Source organism: Pleurodeles waltl, chromosome 8, assembly GCF_031143425.1.
Source record: "Pleurodeles waltl isolate 20211129_DDA chromosome 8, aPleWal1.hap1.20221129, whole genome shotgun sequence".
Lineage (NCBI taxonomy): Eukaryota > Metazoa > Chordata > Amphibia > Caudata > Salamandridae > Pleurodeles > Pleurodeles waltl.
This window is the reverse complement of record NC_090447.1, coordinates 565,512,766-565,534,032: the sequence shown is the minus strand read 5'-3', so window position 1 is coordinate 565,534,032 and position 21,267 is coordinate 565,512,766.

Genomic DNA, 21,267 nt, shown 5'->3' with positions numbered 1-21,267 from the left:
AAATGGATTCTGCTACTGACCATTTTCATAAAGATCGCTTCCCAGACACACCAGGTTCATTTGACATATGAGATGAAATCTCTTAAAGAGTGCACTCTTAGATGAGGCAGTCAGTCACAGTGAGACCTGTGCATACTTTAGCGTGCTACCGAGCATGCTCCTGAACACCTTGCAAATGACCTGAGAGCTGTGGAACCCCTGAGCAGCTAAGCAGCAGAGCAGCAGTCCAGTTCAATGGTCCACAGCAGCGGAGAAAATGACAAAACGGTGAGGCCGCGACCAAGTCAAGGAAAGGGCTGTGGCAAGGATCGCTGAGCAGGGGGGAGCAGGAGTGGAGCAGGAATTCTGCAGATCACCGAAGCGCTGACTGGCAAACACTTTTTCGGGTCCGCCCACCCAGCCTCTGCCAGTCACCGCCCATCTCCCCCCTGATAGACAGGCAGGCAGGTACTCTCTTCCTTTTGCCTCTGCTTCTCACCTCGCCTCTCACCTCCAGCTTCTGCCTACGGCTACTACTCTCTCTCCTTATGTCTTCCGTGTGCGGGGGAGGTTTGAAGCCAGGAGTCGGTAAATTTGGGAGGAGATGTGCCAGCTGTGGCAGTCAGTGCCCCAATGGCCTCTAATGCCTGGAGACACTGCACCAGAGGCCCCCTAGATGCCCCTGAAGCAACCTTTCTCATGTGTGACAATGGGCAGCAAACATTTATGTGAGTGTGGAAGAGAGGTGATGTGATGTGACATGGCTGTTGCGTGGGTGTCAAATTAGTCTCACACCCGCAGGTTGAGCCAGTGTGGTATGTAGGCAGCTGGGCTAGGTCCTTGGTACGGCTTTTGCCACTCTTGCCCTCCTGTGCACTGCACAGTATGGACATACAAATCTACAGACAGTTTTACAATCTGGCATCAGTGGCATCAGCAGTGGGAGCGAGATGGTAGGCCTGTGCACCCTCATGCTCCCCTCCAGGTCCAGATCCCTTTCAAGATATATCTGGGTTCCAAAGTCTCACTAGATTTCAGGAGGTGTGAAGCGGTACACATGTGACTAATTTGAAACCAGCTTGTCCCTGCTTGTCCCAGGCAGAATCAGTACAGTTTTTGGGGCACAATCAATTAATAACAACCTCAGCACTTAATCAGCAGCCAATTATCCCTGTCAGCGAATGTGCGTGCTCGTGCCCCCCTCAAAAGTGCTGATCTTGCCAAGTTACACTTGTGCACTAACTTTTGGAAAGTCAAGGGCACTGGAGAGTTGTGGCAGCGCATCTGTGTTTGGAGGCTATTGCCCCAGACTATCTTTATTGAACCGTTACATCTTCCTCACATATCACACCAGCTCTATTACATAACCAATGATTGTGGCCAAGTCCTGTAAATTACCATCACTCAGGCTGGGTGGGTAGTTTTAAGCTTGTCCTAGGGCCATTGGCACTCGGCTGGTTACCTTCTGCATGAATCTTCAGAATTTTATAGCAGCCCAGAGCATTAATCATTAACCAAACACTGTCGCCCAGGAAAATGCGATCCAGCAAAATTAGGCAGCAGCCCATACTTCTGGCACGCCCCTGACTTCTCCCACATCGTGCATCCGAGTTTCCAGCATCAGATAGGAGACAGAAGAAGTGGGCCAGAAAAGCAAGGAAAAACATGCACTGCACACCTAAATCGATCGCTCCATACAAGAAATTTAATCTGACATTTTAATCCAAACAGGATCCTCAGCTCCAGTAAATTTCCCCACGGTCTTAGCGAAGGCCATTGAACCTAGCGAACCAGTTGTCAACCGGGCATAGTGGGATTCCCTTGACTCATTGCACTCTGACTAATGGACAGAAAACAGCCATCACTCTGCCTTGTGTGGAGCACCCTTGTGTGGGGGATCAGCAGTCGGAACATCTTTGTGATGATACACAAATTCAATCTACAAAGAGACTAGTACCTCTGGCCTCATTATGGACCTGACAAGAAGATAGTAGCTTGGTAAAGCAGGACCCGCGATTCAGAATAAAGGTAGACAATGGTAGTAGGTTGGTCAACTTGTACGGGGAAGCAGCTGAAGGACAGGCCAACTTATCAGCTACAATCCTTGAGGAGGACGAATCGACAGTTACAACTCAACCGGGTCTCCCCTCAATGGCCGCTGCTGCACTCAATGAAAATGCTGTGAGCATCGCTGAAGGTATAGCCAGCAAAATACTCCCACGAGATACTGCCTCTGACTCCTCAAATGGCCAGCCAATTAAATAAACCGATAAGTAATTTTAACTCTGCAGTATGCCTCACAAGGTAAGAAGGACATTATTCACAGTGGGAATATTCTGATGTTACTAGTGTCAATACCCACACTGAACCAGTTAAAATAATTTGAGTTATAATCAGTCTAATTTCTGCCGCAATCTGACAGTTTTCAATCTGAACAAACTCTTTCAATCTGGAGAACGGAGAAGATCACGTAGGGCTCTCAAAGCCCACAAAACCACCAGACACTTCTGCTTATTTCAGTCAGGATCACAGGGAATTAGCCTGAACCAGCATCAGTGTAGTCAGTGTTACACATCGTATGAGGCCATACAGGTCAATTACTAAATGAACTGAGAGGGACAAACTGAAAGGGAAACAAGGCTAATGGCACTGGTTGGCATCAACCCTAAATCCTGATTGACCTCCGCCACCAGAGGTACTTCCTTCTCAGGGTGAGTTACTAAACATCCTTTCCTGGAACTTTGCAGCATTAAGAAAGAAACTCTAACATGGTTTCCCCCTCCCCAACTGGGGAAAATGTGAGATAATTGGCTTCAAGATACCTTGCAAGTTGAACCTTTGCAAGTGGCAGGTTACGCCCTTCACCGTGTTGAGGCCAGAAAACCTCATCGCCCCAGGAGACCAATGGGTGGCCTCACGGTATACATATCAACAGCTCTGGGCATTGCCTCAGAGCAGTTACTTTCACATCCTGATTTACAAATCATCAAGATCACCAGGCATCACAAGCACACTTCGAAATTAGTATTTCTGCTTAATATATATGACCATCGTACCGCATACAAAAAGGCAGTGACATTTAAAAAAACTGCTTTCTAAGCTAATAGAAATAAAACTTGTGAATCCCACTGGGGAAATGATTGTAACTGGTGATTTCAACACTTCTTTAATGTTTACCCCTGCGGATGATGACTGCCTGACAATAGAAAATGACATATGGGCAAGCAGACCATCTTAAGAAGCGTAGGGGCTATGGGGGGGGGATTAGTTTGAGCAAATTTAAGATTGAAAATAGCTTAAACTATTCTCTCACTTTCACTTCTAAAGTACTTCATGAAAGATACAGCTTAATATACCACTCGCAGTGACCATTTGTGCCAGCTTCTACAGCGATGCTTACATCTTTCAAGGCATGCGTCTGTCCCACCAGAAATAGATTTTCCTGGGCACAACCAACCTGAAGAGGCTATGGTGGAGCCACCATTCATTATTAAAAGTGGCTGGTATTGCTAAAGATACATTAGAAGCAACATCAGCTCATGAGGGTACCAGTATTGTTGCCTAGTCCTTATTTTCAGCAAACCTGCTGTTGCTACAATATCTTAGAAACTCTTATAAGAGTCTATTGCCCTCTAGACTGGCTGGTCTTACAATTAGGTCCTGGGTCCTGAAAAAGGTGTTAAGAAGAGCTGTCTACCACCCTAACAAATCTCCATCCGCTAACTATGCCGGCGAAAAAGTAAAAGTGATGAGGCAGCAGTATAAGAAACAAATAATTGAAGATCACAAAACAAAATACAGTGTCTTCTGGACAAAACTTATTTTTTGATGCCAAACAAACAAACTCTAAAGCATTCTGGATAACAGTAAATTGCATCAGCAAGGACCTAACAGGAACACCGTCAGAAGTCTGGACTGCTCATTCGACTAAAACCTTCTCTAATAATTTATGTTCAGCTGATAATAACACTGACAGGAAGTGCTGGTCTGATGACATTGCCCCTATTTTAAATTCAAGCACTTCATATGCACCTGCACCATTGGGGATTAGGCCTTGCTGGTGCTTAGAACCTATACAATGGAAGAGGTGGCCGGAGTGATAATGAATGGACGTAGCAATGGTGCGCAAGAACCAAAAAGGATGCACCAGGCCATAAACAAACAGGACCTGACTTTTTGGACTTTTCACTTGTCTGCAGGATGTAACAAGTTCACACTAAATAGCTCGTTCCCCAGCATCTGCGAGGGCTGACAATAAATCTGATCTTCAAGGGGGGAGATAGTGCTATTCTGGCCAATTATAGACTAGTAGCTCTTATACATGCAGAAGTTTTGGGATATCTAGTCCAGTGGTTGACCACCAACAACACAATTACTGTTAACCAGACAGGCTTCTGGCATGGATTTGTTACCACTATAAATATCCTAGCACTAGCAGTGATTGGTGAAAGATGTAATAGGTCTAAGAACAAGTTGCTGTTATGCTTAATTGACTTCAAATGGCCTTCAACCAAGTGGATGGGCATCTACTGTGGTAAAAGCCAAGAGACTGGGGCCTTCCATCACAAATATTATGTGCAATCAAGTTACTTTACTCACACACCTGGATACAGGGAAGACTGGCTGATGGCTCCAAACTATCAAGGATAATCCCACTGCAGTTTGTCTGAAGCAGGGGAGTGTGCTAGCCCCTCATCTGCTTCACTTGTTTATAGCCAACGTGACCCCTAAGCTCGATTTGATACTTCCGCATCAACAACAGTTGAGTCCCCTGACTTTGACACATTTGGCTTACGATGATGATATAGTTCTACTCAGCCATACAAGAATGGGCATGCAGCAGCAATGCTTAGAACTTGTGGAATACGTCAAGCTAAATAAGTTAGAAATTAAAATGACTGAATGTAAAACTATGTCTATCCAGAGTTGATTAGGTCAGTCCACCAGCATCAAGTTTGGAGGAATTAGTCTGAAGGAAGTCAAAAGTTATAAGTGTTTTGGGCTGATTATAGATAAGAAAATAACTTTCAGTGAGCAAAAATAGTATGTAATGAAGAAAGGAGCTGCATTGATGTTTGCGTTCTGTGCCCTGGCCAAGAGGCTGATTGGCCCCTCATTTGAGCCATTAATAGCTGTTATTGCAACCATACTTCTTCCAGCGACTGCATATGTGAGTGTGGTAATGAAAAGAGAGGATGCCCAGCTCTTGGATAAGCTACAAATTAAGGCTCAAAGTAGGCATTTGGGCTCCCAAGGAACACTTCACCTGCTCAAATTTGCTTACAATTTGGTCTCACAAATCAGTCTCTTGCGAGAAAATGCTTCCAGGAGTGCTGCCAAACAGAGAGGTCCTTTGCCCTAGGTTTTAACTACATTTGGTGCCAATTAAATTACAATGTTGATATTTTTAGCACTCTTTGGGAATTCGCTAAGTTTGTTGTAGAATTTCTTTATACACCATATCTTAGTAATTTATTATATGTTTTTAATCTGATTTTAAGTGAAGATCTACTTTTAAACTTGATAATATTGTTATGGTTTTAATTAACTGAAAATAAAAAAATATCGATTTATTTCTAACTCAGAATGATGGTGGCAACAAATACTACCATTACAAATAAAGATACAATATTAAGGATTTGAAAGAGAAGGTTTAATCATATTTTGAATTTGTAGAAACAGCAATTTATTATTGTATTATAATGCTGAACATGGAAAGACCTGCACAGTAACCTGAATTCAAAGAACTTTCAAATGCAAATAACTAACATAGCTAGCCAAATTGGAGCATTGACAAATGAAACAAAAATGTTAACTCCCTAAAACATTTACCCATGATAGTTAACAAAGAGACAATTGCATTCAACTATCTCTTTTCTGAACACCCATGCTCTGCAGAATAGGCTAAACACCTTCAACAAATTCAACCATTTTTATTGAGTGTCACTCTCACTAAAGTACAAACTGAAACTCTGGGTAATTTGAGAATAACTAAAGAATGAAGAAGGATCAACAGTATACCTGCAAATAAAAGTAGGACATTGCTTAATGGATTATAAATGAGATTTAAATAAATAGAACACAATTCATAAGAAACATTCTTTGTCAGATCTTCAACATAAAATATGAGGTTCAAAAATTTAAGCCATGGTGAATTACAGAAAGCATTATGGGCCTGATTCTAACTTTGGAGGACGGTGTTAAACCGTCCCAAAAGTGGCGGATATACCACCTACCGTATTACGAGTTCCATAGGATATAATGGACTCGTAATACGGTAGGTGGTATATCCGCCACTTTTGGGACGGTTTAACACCGTCCTCCAAAGTTAGAATCAGGCCCTATATCTTTAGAAAAAGTTAAATAAATCATTAATGGTGAATCCTCTAGACTAGTCTAACTATGTAGTTTAGATTAAAAAATGTGACCAACGTGATTGCAATGCAGATGATAGTCCCAGGTTTAGAAATTTTCATCATTTATTCTTAGTTACTTTTTCATTTCTTTTTATTTGTTTGGGGATTTATAGAGCAGAACATCTTACCCAGAACAGTAAGCATTGATTGTAAAACAACATTTAAACAGTTGGCTGGTACCCCTAATGAGAAGCACTGTTGAACTCTTGATAGTGAGAAAAAATGATAGTTTCGCTATAAAGCTTTCACATGCAGGTGAGTAAGAAAATATCAAACCAATTTGATAAAACAATAGAGAATATGGAGGAATGCCTGAAATGTCCTATTATAATTTGAGAACTTTAGGGAACCTTTGTTGCAGATGATAAAGCAGGAGAAATAAATAGGAATAATGAAGATGTTGTGATTCTTCACCAAAAATAGCATATTTGTAACCAGTAACATTTTTTTATATGTTTCTTGCTTTGAAAATGATATGTAAGGAATGACTGATTACACCATTCTTTGCTTCGAAAATCGGATAATCAAAAATGAAACTTTGATTAAACTCAGATATGTAATGAAAGTGTTCATGTTTGAGTTCGGACAAGCAAATACAACATAATTCTTTTCTAAGTACACAGATGGAAACAGAGGCACCAGATACATACATCAAAAATAAATTTGGTAAACCTGTAGTAAGGCTAAATATGCTGATATTTGAGGTTTAGCATATCTGAAACTTCATATCTTTGATAGAGCAATTATTATTGACCATTATTAGCGTTATTTAGAACTTTAGAGTATTCTGATGGACTTGGCAGATGATTTACATCGAGACACTTAAAAGGGGATAGTTGCTTCCACACTTTACATCAACCTCCTGGGCTGTGCTGCTCAAAACACATTTGTGCCATAGCCACCATTGCAACCACAACCAGCTATGATTGTTAATTAGTGTGTCACTTTAATAATTTCATACATAAAGGGTTTGCTCTAAAGTTATCATACAAAGAAATAGTTTTTTTATCTTGAGACTGACCAACCAAGGATAGACATGGAGTTTAAACTGAAAAGATTTTGCTGGCTCATTTAACAGTGAGAAATTGTTGTTTGGGTTTTGATCCATTAAGCATTACGCATCTCCAAACCATACATTATTTTCTAGATAATGGGCATGTTTTCAGGATCCTGTGTTAGGTTCAATTCATGATGATACATATGTATAAATTATGTTCACTAGCATTAAGTGGAACAGAGTTTTGTGGTCAAACCTAGCCCTAGGTCTCTGCCCTACTGTACACTTTCTCTTTAAATTATTTACTTTATTGTCAATATGTTCTGCCTCCATCCCTTGCTAAGTTTCTATTTTTCCCTTTGCCCCATTCAATGTCCTTCTTCAAACTCTCCCTCTTCAGCTTTGCTCAGCTCACAGTGCATGATTTTTTGTCTTCAGTATCTTCTTCTCCATCCCCCTCTCGAGGAGTATTTTGAGCTGAACACCATTTGATAGGCACCTTGCCAACTGACATAATTGAGGCTACGCAGACAATGAACTGTAACAAGAAATAATGAAAGGACCAGGAAAGCTGATTGCCCTATACCGCTTAAAGACTAGCTGGGGGAATAAGTGGACTTCTGCATAAAGAAGGCTAGAAGTTACAAAGGAGAAAAAGCAGAATGGCTGGTGCAAGAAGCAATTGGAACTAGCGCCCTGTAAAGTTTGCCACCTTCGAGACCAGGGGCCGAAGGAGAGTGACCCAGGTAGCAAAGGTTCACCGTCAGGAGCAAAATGAGCCCAGAAGCATATAAAATGGCATAAAAGGGCCTGTGATACAGAAGCACAAGAGATTTGACCTTTGATCCCTCAGGGGGTCACAGAGCCCAGTGGAGCTCAACTGAAAGATTGTTGAGCACACACAAGATTGGGTAACTCCTAGGCCAGTTTGTGGCCTGGGTGGGGACTGGGACCTCAACTCTGGGCTCCCAACTGTCTTACATGGGAGCGCTGTCACACTAAAACAGATCAACTGAGAGAATGAGAAAAAGAGGGGGGCCAGGATCCAAATTATGGGCCTCTGATGAACAAAGGAATGATGAGGAGGTGCCTCTGCACTCACCCCATCTGTGGTGGGCCTGCCCCACTCCCAATGCCCATGTCTGTGGGGAGCAGATGACCACCACCAGTAAGAACACCCTACCTACAAGAGCAAGCATTGAAGAAAAGAGCTGCCAGTTCCTATGGGAGATAGTCTGTCATGTGGGAGCTAGTGGGGCAGCCAGGGGTGGTTTCGGTGGGCTGCCCCCAACATTAGTAACACATGGGGTGCCTGGGTGGGACTAGGCACCCCAAAACAAAAAAGGGAAAAAAAAGAAACATCAATGAAAAACTAGAAGTTCTTTTTGGCATAGAGGGAGAGACACTAATAATACATTTACTTTACATAACTGGAGTGCCCCTAATGCTCTACAGGGCCTACAAATTTGAATATTTGTCTTGCATTGTCATGGACCCAACAGGACAGGGACATTACCAATGATTTAAGAAATGTCGGTGGCTGTAGCAGTGAGAGCAGCCCCTCAGAAGTAATCTTTGCAACTGGTACTATGTTCGCTGGATCAAGGAATTCATGACCATCTGGGATTCTCACATAATGGTTTTAAAGCGTTCCCAATGGTAGGGCATTTGCATTACAACTGGGAGTGCAGCATTCTCTAGGGGTTAGGTTTATGGCTGTGCTTTATGTAGCCTGAAGGTGTTTAACCCCTTGGGTGTCAAGGACATGCTGGACACATTCTTAGAACTGGTGCTCAGGTGCTAGGAACATGGAGCAGCATGGCTAGCCTGTCTGTAGTGGTGTGTCGGAGTATAGAATCAATATTGAAAATGTTTTGCCTATCAAATTCTCCCAACTGTTTATTGATGACATGTTTTGAATGATATTGTCAAGTAGACTAATTCGTATGCAGAACAGTTTTTAAGGGACAAAAGTGCCACACTCAGGAGCAATCTGGTGGACTCCCACAAACCCCTATGGGATTAAGCTGTTCTGGTGTTTAACTTTCCTGAAGGGATCGCTAAGGAAGCAATTGCTGTCTTTGCATTGGTCTACTAGTCCCTTTATGGTCACTGCTAAAGTTCCAACAACTATGCAAGATCAGTATTTGCTTCTGAAGCAGTGCTGCATTTTGTGAATGATGCTACAGTGTTGCCACAACATCACCCAGATTGTGACTGTCCATTCAAGACTGGCCTGTCCTTGACCATTTAGTAGATTGTTTCTCTGAGATCTATGTTCCATGGAAAAGATATATCTGTTTTCAGACATCACATTCCCAGCAAGAGGGCATGTTTTGGTATTAAGCAGTATATGCTGTGTGTGAAAGTGCAGCTGGATATGCATATCATTTTAGGGTTGTACACTGGTAGGAAATCTACAATTGACCCCTGGTTATCGTTCTATTTTTGGAGTCAGTGAGAAAATTGTGTGGGAACTTGATAGAGCACCTTTTCACAAAAGTCACGATTTGAATGTGAACAATTTCGACACAGCTGTTCAATTATTAAAGAATTGTTCAAAGTGTGTACTTTGGTATGTGGCACAACAATCCACTCTAACCATAAAGGGTACCCTCAGAAGCTTGTGTGCAAAAAACAGAGGACAGAGCAGTGCTTTCCATAGCAATTCAGTGCTTCCTGTGAGATTTCCAGACAGAGGATATATACACATGCTCACAACTATTAATGATGATTAATGATAGCTGAGCCTGTGACTGTTTGGGGTCAGTTTGCAGAAGTGTGCAAACCAGTGTGCATTCTATACTACAAGTAGCACATGGGAGGTTTAGCTAGAGTAGCGCAATGGTTGGAGCCTCACAATGTTGCTCAAAAGCCATATGTCTGGTACAAGAAGTTGACTGTTTACCATCTTTCAATGTTTATGTTGTTTGAAAAAAATGTTCTCCAGAATCCAAGATGAGTATTGTACAGTTTAAACAGTCTGTATTAGGCAGCCTTGTTGCTGTTGAGCAGGCAAGTCTTCCTAGAATCAGAGTTTTTGAGGATTTGGCTAGATAGAAAGTTTGCCACTTTCCTGAATACATTTCTCCAGCAACCAAAAAATAATTTCCTTGTTAAAGATGTAGAGTCTGTGTCTGAAGATGAGTCTGAAAGCAGAATTGTATGCATTGTCATAAGTGGCCTTCTAATAACATACAGAACTTAAGCATTGGGAGCAACCATGAGAGTTAGCCAGATTTATTAAGGGATTACATTGCCCTTGTGTCCCACAGGGTATTGCAAAATCAACGCAGTCCCTAAGTCAGATTTGCCAAGCAACGGAAGGCCACCTTGCATGGCCCTGCGTTGCTTAATACCTGGAGTAACCTAAGGCAGCGCAAGTTGCTGCTTTGTATTACTCTACCCCAGGGAGATGTTGCATGGGTGGAACATGGGAGTTTCCATGCATCCACCCATTGATTTTGGTGCATTCCCGGATGTACCATTAGTGGGAGACCTGGGAATGCGTCAAAATGCTAAGCCTCCCCAGGGGAGGCAAAAAAAGGAAAAATATGTTTATTTCTCCTTACTGTTTCTTCTTCCTATGTGTGCTGCATTCTGCAGCACAGGTACAAAGAAGAAAAAGCCTCAGATGATTTGTCTTGGTGCAGGAAGGTGTCCCTTCCTGCATAAAAACAATCCTGCATAGAAAGACACCCCTATGACCCTTGTCCCAGGGGAGCCTGCATTGGCGCTGGCTGCTAATTGTGCACCAGTGCAGTCAGAGGACAAGAATGGACCATATCTTGAGAGATAATGCTCATTCCTGCCCTCCCTCCTTCGCGCAGTGCAGTGCAGAAAGGTGTCTTCCTGCATTGCACTATGTGAAAATGTGACAAATATGGCCCCTGGTTGGCAGCAGTTTGATGTGATTAGTTACACCTGTTATGTATATAGTAAAGTTGGTATTTCATACGCTACTTTTTTGTTTTATTGCTTCCTGTCTGTATTTTGTGTGTGCAATCTGTTCATTGTGAGAGTGTTTTAGAAAATGAAAGTACTTTTGGCTAGTGGTGTGTGTGTGGCTGGTGCCTAGCTTGTGATGTGTGTCAATTATCGTTTGGCTGGCAGTGTGTGTGTGGTGTCCAGCAGCAAGTCACTGCACACACATGCCATCACCAAAACACCAGTCCACACATTACACCAGCGGCAAGGCGGTGTGATTGCTGTCTGAACTGGCATCTGGCTGGCAGTGTGTGTGGCTGGCATCTGGCTGGAGGTGTGTGCGAACTGACATTCGGCTGGCAGTGTGTGGGTGTGTAGTGACTTGCTACGGGGCACTCCACACACACTTGCAGCCAATTGCCAGTCCAGACACTCTGCAGCTGCCCGTCGTTGTGATTGCTGTGTCAGTATCATGGGGGTCCGAAAGTGATGGGCCTATGATGGAGCCATTTGTTGATGTGAGTGTTGTAATGTGCTCATCCTCTGGCTGGTGGGGTGAGTGTTTTTGTTTGTGTGACCCATGAAAGGTATGTGAATGGCCTGTAAAGTGGTTGGTGCCTTGTAATGACTTTCCAGCTCACAAGCTGTGAGTCACTGGCCCAGCCTTGCTAACTTATAATTCTCTTATTAACACTGATGTCTATGTTTTAATTTTCATGAAGTCTTGTGTCACTAAAACTTACATTTTGACCTTTTCATTCATGCTCACCCAAATCCAACCAGTATCTGTGTGTGTGGTCTTAAGTAGTATTTGGTGGTGCAATAATATTTGTCTTTCTGTCTTTCTCTGCCAGGGTATACATTGTCTCTAGGTGAAATCTACCTACACTAGATATTTTTATAATTAGACACCAGAGGGACTCCATGGTGGTATGTCTTGCATGGATTCCCCCAGGTTTTCTTATCCAGAAGCTCTTACAATCCTTAAACATGGGCGGCTAAAACACAACTTTCTTCATCTTTCTATTAAACAAAGTACTGGAATCTGTGGGGAGCCACACATTTCCTGCCACCCAGAGTCCCCACATGTCTCCTGATAAGAATTGTACTTCACCTGTGGGGGTGGGCATAGCGTCCGCAAAAGGAGAGGGCCCAACATGCAATGTGCCAACATAAATTAAATGGGTAGCTGCATTTATGGGCCTGAGCTCAGGAGCCACCCAGGTAAAATGTCCAAACACAGGCATATCTGAAAAACCCAGGGAATACAGGTTTGTGTGCCTTTAGTAGAGCCCACAATGATTTCTTACCTACAATGTCCTGCAAACATCAAAACTTTACAAAAATGTCAATGTTGCTATGCATTTCTGTGAAGTATTCTTCCAGAATTAGAAGAAATTCACTAAATTCCAACCTCCCAGAGTTTCCCCACTTAACCTGCTAAAAATGCTGCCCCACTTGTGTGGCTAGGTCTATTGCCCGTGACAGGAATGGATCAAACAAAGGTCAATGGGAATCCTTGCAAAGGGACACTCGTCCTTGGTTTGATCTGTTTCTGTCACAGACACTAGGTCCAGCCACACAAGTGAAGTACCGTTTTATCAGGAGACATGGGAGAATCGTATGTAGTTGGAAATATGTTGCTCCCTGCAGATTTTGGGACTTTCCATCACAGAAATGTGAGGAAATATGTTTTTAGTCAAGGTGTGAGGGTTGCAATTGCTTCTGGGTAAGAAATCCTGTACAAAGCCATGCAACTCACCCACCCCCCCATCCAGGTTCCCCTATGCTGTCTAGTTTTCAAAAATGTGCAGGGTTGCTAGGATTCTCAGGTGACAACTGAGCAAGGGCCCCCAATTCACAGCTAGCCACATTGTGAAACAAGAGTCCATTTTAGGAGGGAAAATGGGATTAGTCCATATTACGTTTTGCCACCTTTTCTATCACGGCCACTAGCCCAGCCAACACAAGTCTGGTGCCATTTTTATCTGGAGTCATGGGGGAATGGTGGGTGGTAGGATATGTATTGCTCCCAACAGATTCCCAAAGTTTGCTTCACATAAATATTCAGGAAATGTGTGTTTTTCAGTCAACCTTTGAGGTTTGCAAGAACTTCAGGGAAAGAATACCTAGTGGGAGCCACACAAGTCACACCACCCTGGATTACCCTAGGTAAATCGTTTTCAAAATTGTACTGGTTTGCTAGACTTCCCCTAGAGCTTGCAGAGTTAAGGACCAAAATCTACTGCTACCTATATTACAAAGCCAGGGTCTGTTTTCATTGGAAACTTGATGCTTCAATGTTGATATTTGGCACCTTTCCTGTCATGACCACTAGCCCTATCCACACAAGGAAGATGCCATTTTTAAAGGGAGACTTAAAAGAAGAGTAAGTGTATGAAAATGTGTTTTTCCCTGCAGATTCCAAAACCTTTGATTACAGAAACGTGAGAAAAATGTACTTTTAGTCAGACTTTGCAAGGGCTTCTGGGTAGGAAATCCTAGTAGGAGCCACACAAGTCACCCCACCCTGGATTCCCCTAGGTGTCTAGTTTTCAAAATAAAGGTTTGCTAGGTTTACCTAGGCACTGTTGGAACTAAGGCCTAATATCCACAGTTAGTTTTCAATGGCAAAATGTGAACAGTCCATGTTGTGCTTTGAGGCCTTTCCTGTCACAGACAGTAGCCTTACTCACATAAGTATGGGGCTATTTGTATTGAGAGACTTGGGCAAATACTGGGTAGTAGGAAATGTGTGGCTCCCCATAGATTCCAGACGTTTTCCTCACAGAAATTGAGGAAAATATATGCTTTTAATCAAACTTTGAGGTTTGCAAAGGCTTCTGAGTGGAACGACTTGGTAGGAGAAGGCACCCCACTTGGTATTCCCCTATTTCTCTAGTTTTAGAAATTTACAATTTTGCTAGGTTTCCCTAGGTGCTTGCTGAGCTAGGGCCCAAAATTCACAGCTAGCCACATTACAAATAGGGCAGTTTTCAATGAATAAAATGTGATGAGTCCATGTTGCCTTTCAGGCTCTTTCCTGTTGCAAGCCCTAGGCCTACCCACACAAGTACCAGTTTTATTGGCAGACATGGTGCCAGGGCACCTGCAATGGTGCTAGGCTGCCAAAAGGGTGCCAGTGCAAGGGGAAAGGACAGGAATGCACCACACTGGATGAATACAGCACATTCCTGTGCTTTCTCTGTGATGCAAGGCAGCGCAGCAAGGTGACTTGTTGTGCTGCCCTGCGCTACAAAGCCCACAAGTAGGGGCCTTCACGAATTGGACCCAATGAACTTACAGAAACATAGGAGCATATATATGAGCTTTTACACTGCCGTTGCATCACTTGTTTGTGACGCAACGGGCGGACAAACCTTGAACTCATATCTATGAGGCCATGCAAAGCCACTTTGCATGACATTTGAATAGCCTTATAGATATGGATTAAGGCAAGGCAGCACAAATCGCTGCCTTGCCTTACTCAGTGCAAAGGAGGAGTTTCACATGTGGTGTTTGTTCCCATGTAACACCCATGAAATTTGATGCATTCCCAGATTTACAAAAGCTTGTGAACCTAGGGATGTGCCAAAACCTTACGCTTCCCCAGGAGATACAGAACGAGCAGAAATATCATCATTTCTACTCATTTGCTCCTCTTTTTATATGTGCTGCATCCTGCAGCACGCGTAGAAAGAGGAAAAACCCTCCCAGGATTGTTATTGTGTAGGAATATGCCCCTTCATTTACAAAAACAATCCTACATACAATGCAGACACCCTTGTGCTAAGGTGCAAAGGTGCCTGTGTTGGCGCTAGGCAGCCCATTGTGCGCCAGACCAGGAGAAAAGGACAGGAATGCACCTTATGCCATAGATATGGCACATTCCTGCCATTTCACTTTGATGTACGGCAGCGCAGCAAGGTGACTTTCTGCGCTGTCCTGCAACAAATGCCCATAAATATGCCCCTCAGTGTGGAAATGTGTGATCAATCCATTTGTCAAGATAAAAAAGCTAAAACATGATGTAGTTTTGGAACATGCATCACAGAAAAGAACAGAGTATGAACCTGTGGAATATAGTTGCATAGAATCAGTGACGTGAAAACAGTTTTGGAATAAGTGTTCCCTGCATCGGGTGTACAATCCTTTTTGATAACACAAAAGCTTGCTTAACGTTCACATTGTTAAGAAAAGTATTCAGTTTAAAGAATATTATTATTCTGATCCTCAAGGCAAGGTCTTTGCCTTAACAAAGTCCCTTTTGTTGTTTAATATAATCAGTTAATGAGGAGCTAAACACATTTCATCCTGGTTATTGTTTGAGTGATACAGTTATTTTGATTTATTTGTTGATATGTTGTTGCCAATATCAGCTCTAAGTACTATCACTATCATCAATTAAACTGTGGATTTGATTTTACCCAGACTAGTATTTATCTAGGTCTGTTACATATATATATATATATATATATATATATACATACATACACTTGACAAAAATTCTTCATGCATGTACATTTGTTACCCAGATGTTCAGTAATTGGATTCATTTTGGAATTACACTTAAAGGAACATCTCTGTGTATGCATAATATAAAACATGCAGTTGTATTCAGTGAGCAAAGCTTGATTTTGAGCTGTAAATGTATCTTATTATAATTCATTGATAAATGTAAATAGATTTAGCAAAAAGTAAACATAGTCACATGCATAGTTTGTACCTGATTCACAAAACTAGAAATTTCCAGTTGAAGACTCACACAAATCATGTTGGTTATTCATGCCTAAATTATCTGATGTAAGTAGAGTAAAAAGGGACATGAAGTAGGCAAATAGTTTTTTAATTCATCAGTAGGACAAACTGAGAATTAAGAGATATTGGTGGTCATTCTAACCCTGGCGGTAAAAACCGCCAGGGCGAATGACCGCGGTAGCACCGCCAACAGGCTGGCGGTGCACCGCTGGGCATTCTGACCGCGGCGGTTCAGCCGCGGCCAGAAACGGAAAGTCGGCGGTGTACCGCCGACTTTCCGCTGCCCTTGAGAATCCTCCATGGCGGCGGAGCGCGCTCCGCCGCCATGGGGATTCTGACACCCCCTACCGCCATCCTGTTCCTGGCGGGTCTCCCGCCAGGAACAGGATGGCGGTAGGGGGTGCCGCGGGGCCCCTGGGGGCTCCTGCAGTGCCCATGCCAATGGCATGGGCACTGCAGGGGCCCCCGTAAGAGGGCCCCAAAAAGAATTTCAGTGTCTGCCTGGCAGACACTGAAATTCGCGACGGGTGCTACTGCACCCGTCGCACTCCAGCAACTCCGCCGGCTCCATTCGGAGCCGGCTTCATCGTTGCTGGGTCTTTCCCGCTGTGCTGGAGGGTGGCCTTTTGGCGGTCGCCCGTCAGCACAGCGGGAAAGCCAGAATGGCCGCCGCGGTCTTGTGACCGCGGTGCAGTCATTTGGCGGTAACCGCATGGCGGGCGGCGACCGCCGCCCACCGCGGTTAGAATCACCGCCATTGTTTGTTGTTGCAGAAAAGAATAAAAACAATTGTACTTTTTAAAATATCCTGATATTGTTCAAGAGTAAATTTTGCATTCAAGAAGCTGAAAATATTCCAGCTTTCCAGTATTTGCATAATGTGCCAAAGAAGCTTGGTGACCCCGAAGACTATCTTTTCAAATGTTGCCATGTTTGTCAGCAACTGCAACAGTTTCCATGGTGTGTAAGCTCTGGGGACTCCCTGTCTTCATCCTGTACCAGAAGAACTGAATAAATCTCCTGTGAAGTGACGGAATCACTCCCCTGCGCCAAGCAGGCACCTTCCAAGACGATGACCGGTACCCTGGGACTCCTCTCACGATGACGAGCATGCTCCTAAGGACACAGAGGGTGGACATCATTGACATAGACTGTCCTGAGGTCCTGCTGATGCAATTTGGAGGAGGTAAGACCTTGCCTTCCCCAAGAAGGATGGTACCCCTATGTACTGTGTCTTCTTCACCGCCTGAGGCATCTGTGCACTCTTTGCAAAATTCCTTCATGTACAGCCTGGCCCAAGTCCCCAGCACTCCACCCTACTATGCTCAACTCGCTGAGTTGTTCTCTGGCGGCATGGGACCTTCTTTTGCTGTGCTGCATCAAGTGCATTTTGCACCTCCTTTGAACCCAGATCCTCCGGGTCCTGGGGATGCTGGCTGGCATCCTGAGGGCTCTCTAAAGTGCTGAGAGGCCTCTTTTCCTCCTCACGCAGAGTTGAAGCCCCCAGGTCCCTCCTGGGTCCATCCAGCGCCATTTTGACAAAAAACACTCTTTTGTCATAGCCAAGGCTTGTTAGCACCTTCCAACACGAAATCTCATCTGCAACAATGTTCACCCCGTGGGACATCTTTTGCATCATGCAGGAACCTGCTGGCATCTTCCTAGGGTGCATTTCTGCAGTCTTTGACTAACTAGGGACTCTTCTTTTGCACCCTCTTCTGGGTTGGCTGGGGCTCCTGTCGTTCCTGGAACTTCTTTAGACTTCTGGACTTGGTCCCCTTCCTTTGCAGATCTTCAGGTCCAATAATCCAGCAGTTGTTCTTTGCAGACTTGGTTGGCTGCTGCAAAATTCCAAAAACGAAGTGTGGTGTGTCCTAAGGAAACTTGTAGTACTTTACTCCTGCTTTTCTGGGCTCTGGGGTGGGGTAATTTACTTACCTTTACTGTATTCTTACTCTCCCAGTGATTCTGCACACACAGCACTTGTCTTGGGGGGAATTTATGATTCACATTCCACTTTTTTAGTATGTGGTTTGTGTTGCCCCTAGACCTATTTTCTCGCATTGCATTCTATAGTATTTCCTACTGTTTGCATTGTTCTATGACTATTTACTTGTCTAATTTTGGTGTCTAGTGTATATAGTGTGTATAATTCTTGCCTCCAGAAGGAGTATTGTCTCTAAGATATTTTTGGTACTGTGTCATAAAAAATACTTTTATTTTTGGTAACATTAAGTATTGTCTTTACTTGTGTATAAGTACTGTGCAACTATAAGTGGGATTACATGAGCTTTGCATTTCTCCTAGTTCAGCCTAAGCTGCTCTGCTATAGCTACCTCTATCAGCCGAAGCTGCTAGAACACTACTACTTCACTAAGAAGGGATAACTGGACCCTTCTTAGTGTAAGGTATAAGGTGTAAGTACCCAAGGTACCCATTACAAACCAGGTCAGCCTCCTACACCCCCCCAAACAAAACACACACACACTCACACATCAATTCCCAGTGCCTAAGTGGTTTCAGCCTGATAGAAATAGACCGATCTGCCAGAAATGGCCTAAAATAAATTTGCCACCCAGGAGAGCAACCCTTGCCTGAGGGGTCGCTCCCCATCTGTAAACAAAATAAAACAATAACAAAATCCCTGGTGCCAAGTGGTATCTGCCCCCCTTGGGGGCAGATCAACCTAATTAAAATAGGCCAATCTGCCCCCAAGGGGGGCAGAAATGGCCTAAAATAAATTTGCACCCTGGGGGAGCAACATTTGCCTAATGTGTTACTCCCCTTGAATGAAATTGATGCAAGAAAAGAAATCCCTAGTGTCTAGAGTCTTCTGCCCCCCTTGGGGACAGATTGGACTAGGAAAGATAGGCCAATTTGCCCCCAGGGTGAACATAAATGGCCTAAAATAAAATTGCCCCCAGGGAAGCGACCCCTGCCTAAGGCATCGCTCCCCTTGTATAAAAACTGATGTAAGTTTTAGTAGTGTCTAGTCGTTTTTGCCCCCCTTGTGGGCAGATTAGACTAATAAAAATAGGCTGATCTGCCACCAAGGGGGGGGCAGAAATGGCCTAAAAAGAATGTGTTCCGGGGGAGTGACCCTTGCTTAAGGGGTCGTTCCTGACCTGTAAAAAACATTTTTTTTAAATTAGCCCTGGTGTCTAGCGGCTTCTGCTCCCTCTGAGGACAGATCGCCCTAATTAAAACAGGCCGATCTTCCCCCGGGGGGGCATAAAAGGCCTCAAAAATAGTTGCCCCCAGGGGAGGGACCCTTGCTCAAGGAGTCGCTCCCCTTCATTGTTTATAGAAAAAAAGAAAACCTCCCTGGTGTCTAGTGGGCATTTCTGCAGTCCCATCACTTTACGATCAGGCTGCAGAAATGCTCGGAGAGACATGAAAGAAAAGGAATTGCCTTTCCTTTCTTTTCATGCCTCTCTGCCTTCCCCCGATCAGAAGAAAAATTCTTTCATTTCTCTTCCGATGATGCTGGAAGCTGAGCTTCTGGTGCAATGGTGGCAGCCTCTGATGAGGTCACTGTGCGATCGCGCACTCAACGTCCTCAGACATCACTGGGGGGTGGGGGTTCTGAGGTGGAAGGGGAAGCGATTCCCTTTCTATCCCTGCCTAGGGGAGGGGAGTGGGAGGGACACGGGGGGAACGCTAGAACTCCCCCCATGCTCCAGTGCCAGGATCTAATAGTTATGTCCTCGGCACAGGAGCACTATGCCGCGGGATGTAACCATTACATCACCGGCACACAACCGGTTAAAAAGGTCTTAAAACAAATCAAGAACATAGTACCCATCTCTGTTTCTGTAGTCAGCCCCACGGATCCATCACTAATGTCAATGGGACCATAAATTTCACTCATGTACCAAAGGTAGATTGTATGGTCACAGAACAAATCTGCTATGGGACAATGGATATAATGAAACGATGATCAGTGGTGCAGACCTGATTTGACCTACTAATGAGTCCCCAGATTCAGCAATGATGGTATAGTTATAAGGCAGAGCTTATTACATCCACCATGGAGGCATATCACCTACTCAAGACATGGCCTGCATGAGACCCTCCCCCTCACATGGATAGCAAATAAATTATACATACGTAAATTCCTTTTCAAACACACACAAACTGCAATAGTAAACAATTATTTTACAAAATCGATTGTGCAAATTATTTAATACCTTATCTCCACTCTATCATCACTTTTCTATTACACTCATTAAGAACTAACTTGACCACTAGTTGCCCTACCCTGCCTTCCACCCTAACCAAACAATCTCTCTTCCCTGCCAAGCCGGCCCTAAGACACTGAAAAAATCTCCTTGCTGCTGGATACTAGCCACCACAACAATTCATGACCCCTGAAGATCTCTTTCATTCCCAGCTGATTTATCACACTTCCCACCCCAGCCCCAACATGTTTAAAACTCATGTGCATCATGATTCTGTGATCTCTAAGCATTTTTAATGAGCCGATTGTACACTTGATAGTTGGGCAGCAGGGACGGATTTCTTACTGATGTAGGACAGTGAGGTGCAGGAGGTGATCGAAGATGGTAGCAAGTAGTCAATGGTCTCCTGGGTCTGGGTCAATAAGTGTCTGAATGAATCCATTGCCAGACAAGCCTTTTTCAGGATTTGTATCTGTGCTTATATTATAGATAGTATGCCCATGTTCCCCAATGCTACTTGCTGCATGGGTATGTGTATGTAGGGTTTCAGTCTCCTTCATAATGTCTACATTGTTCATTCCCTCTTCATGTGTTGTCAGGCAGTGTTGATAGGGTTAGGGTGACCTCTTGTCTCACCTCTGCTTGGTCTTGTGGTGGACTAAAGATCACATCTCCTGCTGTTGCACAGGTTCCTGCTCCTCAACAGTGTGCCTAACCTAAGGAACCTCTACAATTTCAGTCTCTGGTTCTATGAATACTATAAGTGATAACTTGTACTGCCTTCTCCATTATTGTGGTCACACTGATCCGAAATTGTCCAGCTATGGGTTCAGCTTGAGGTGTTATTTCCTACTAATTTAATGAGAGTGGTCTCCAGGCTACCATGTCTATTGAGCCATTCAAGAGAGAGACATGCCGCTCTTTGCTGGCTTCTTCCTTGGAGAGTGCAACAAAGTCACCCTCCTGGAACTGGGAGAGCACCTGCTGGCTGACCTCTTTCCAGCAGTTC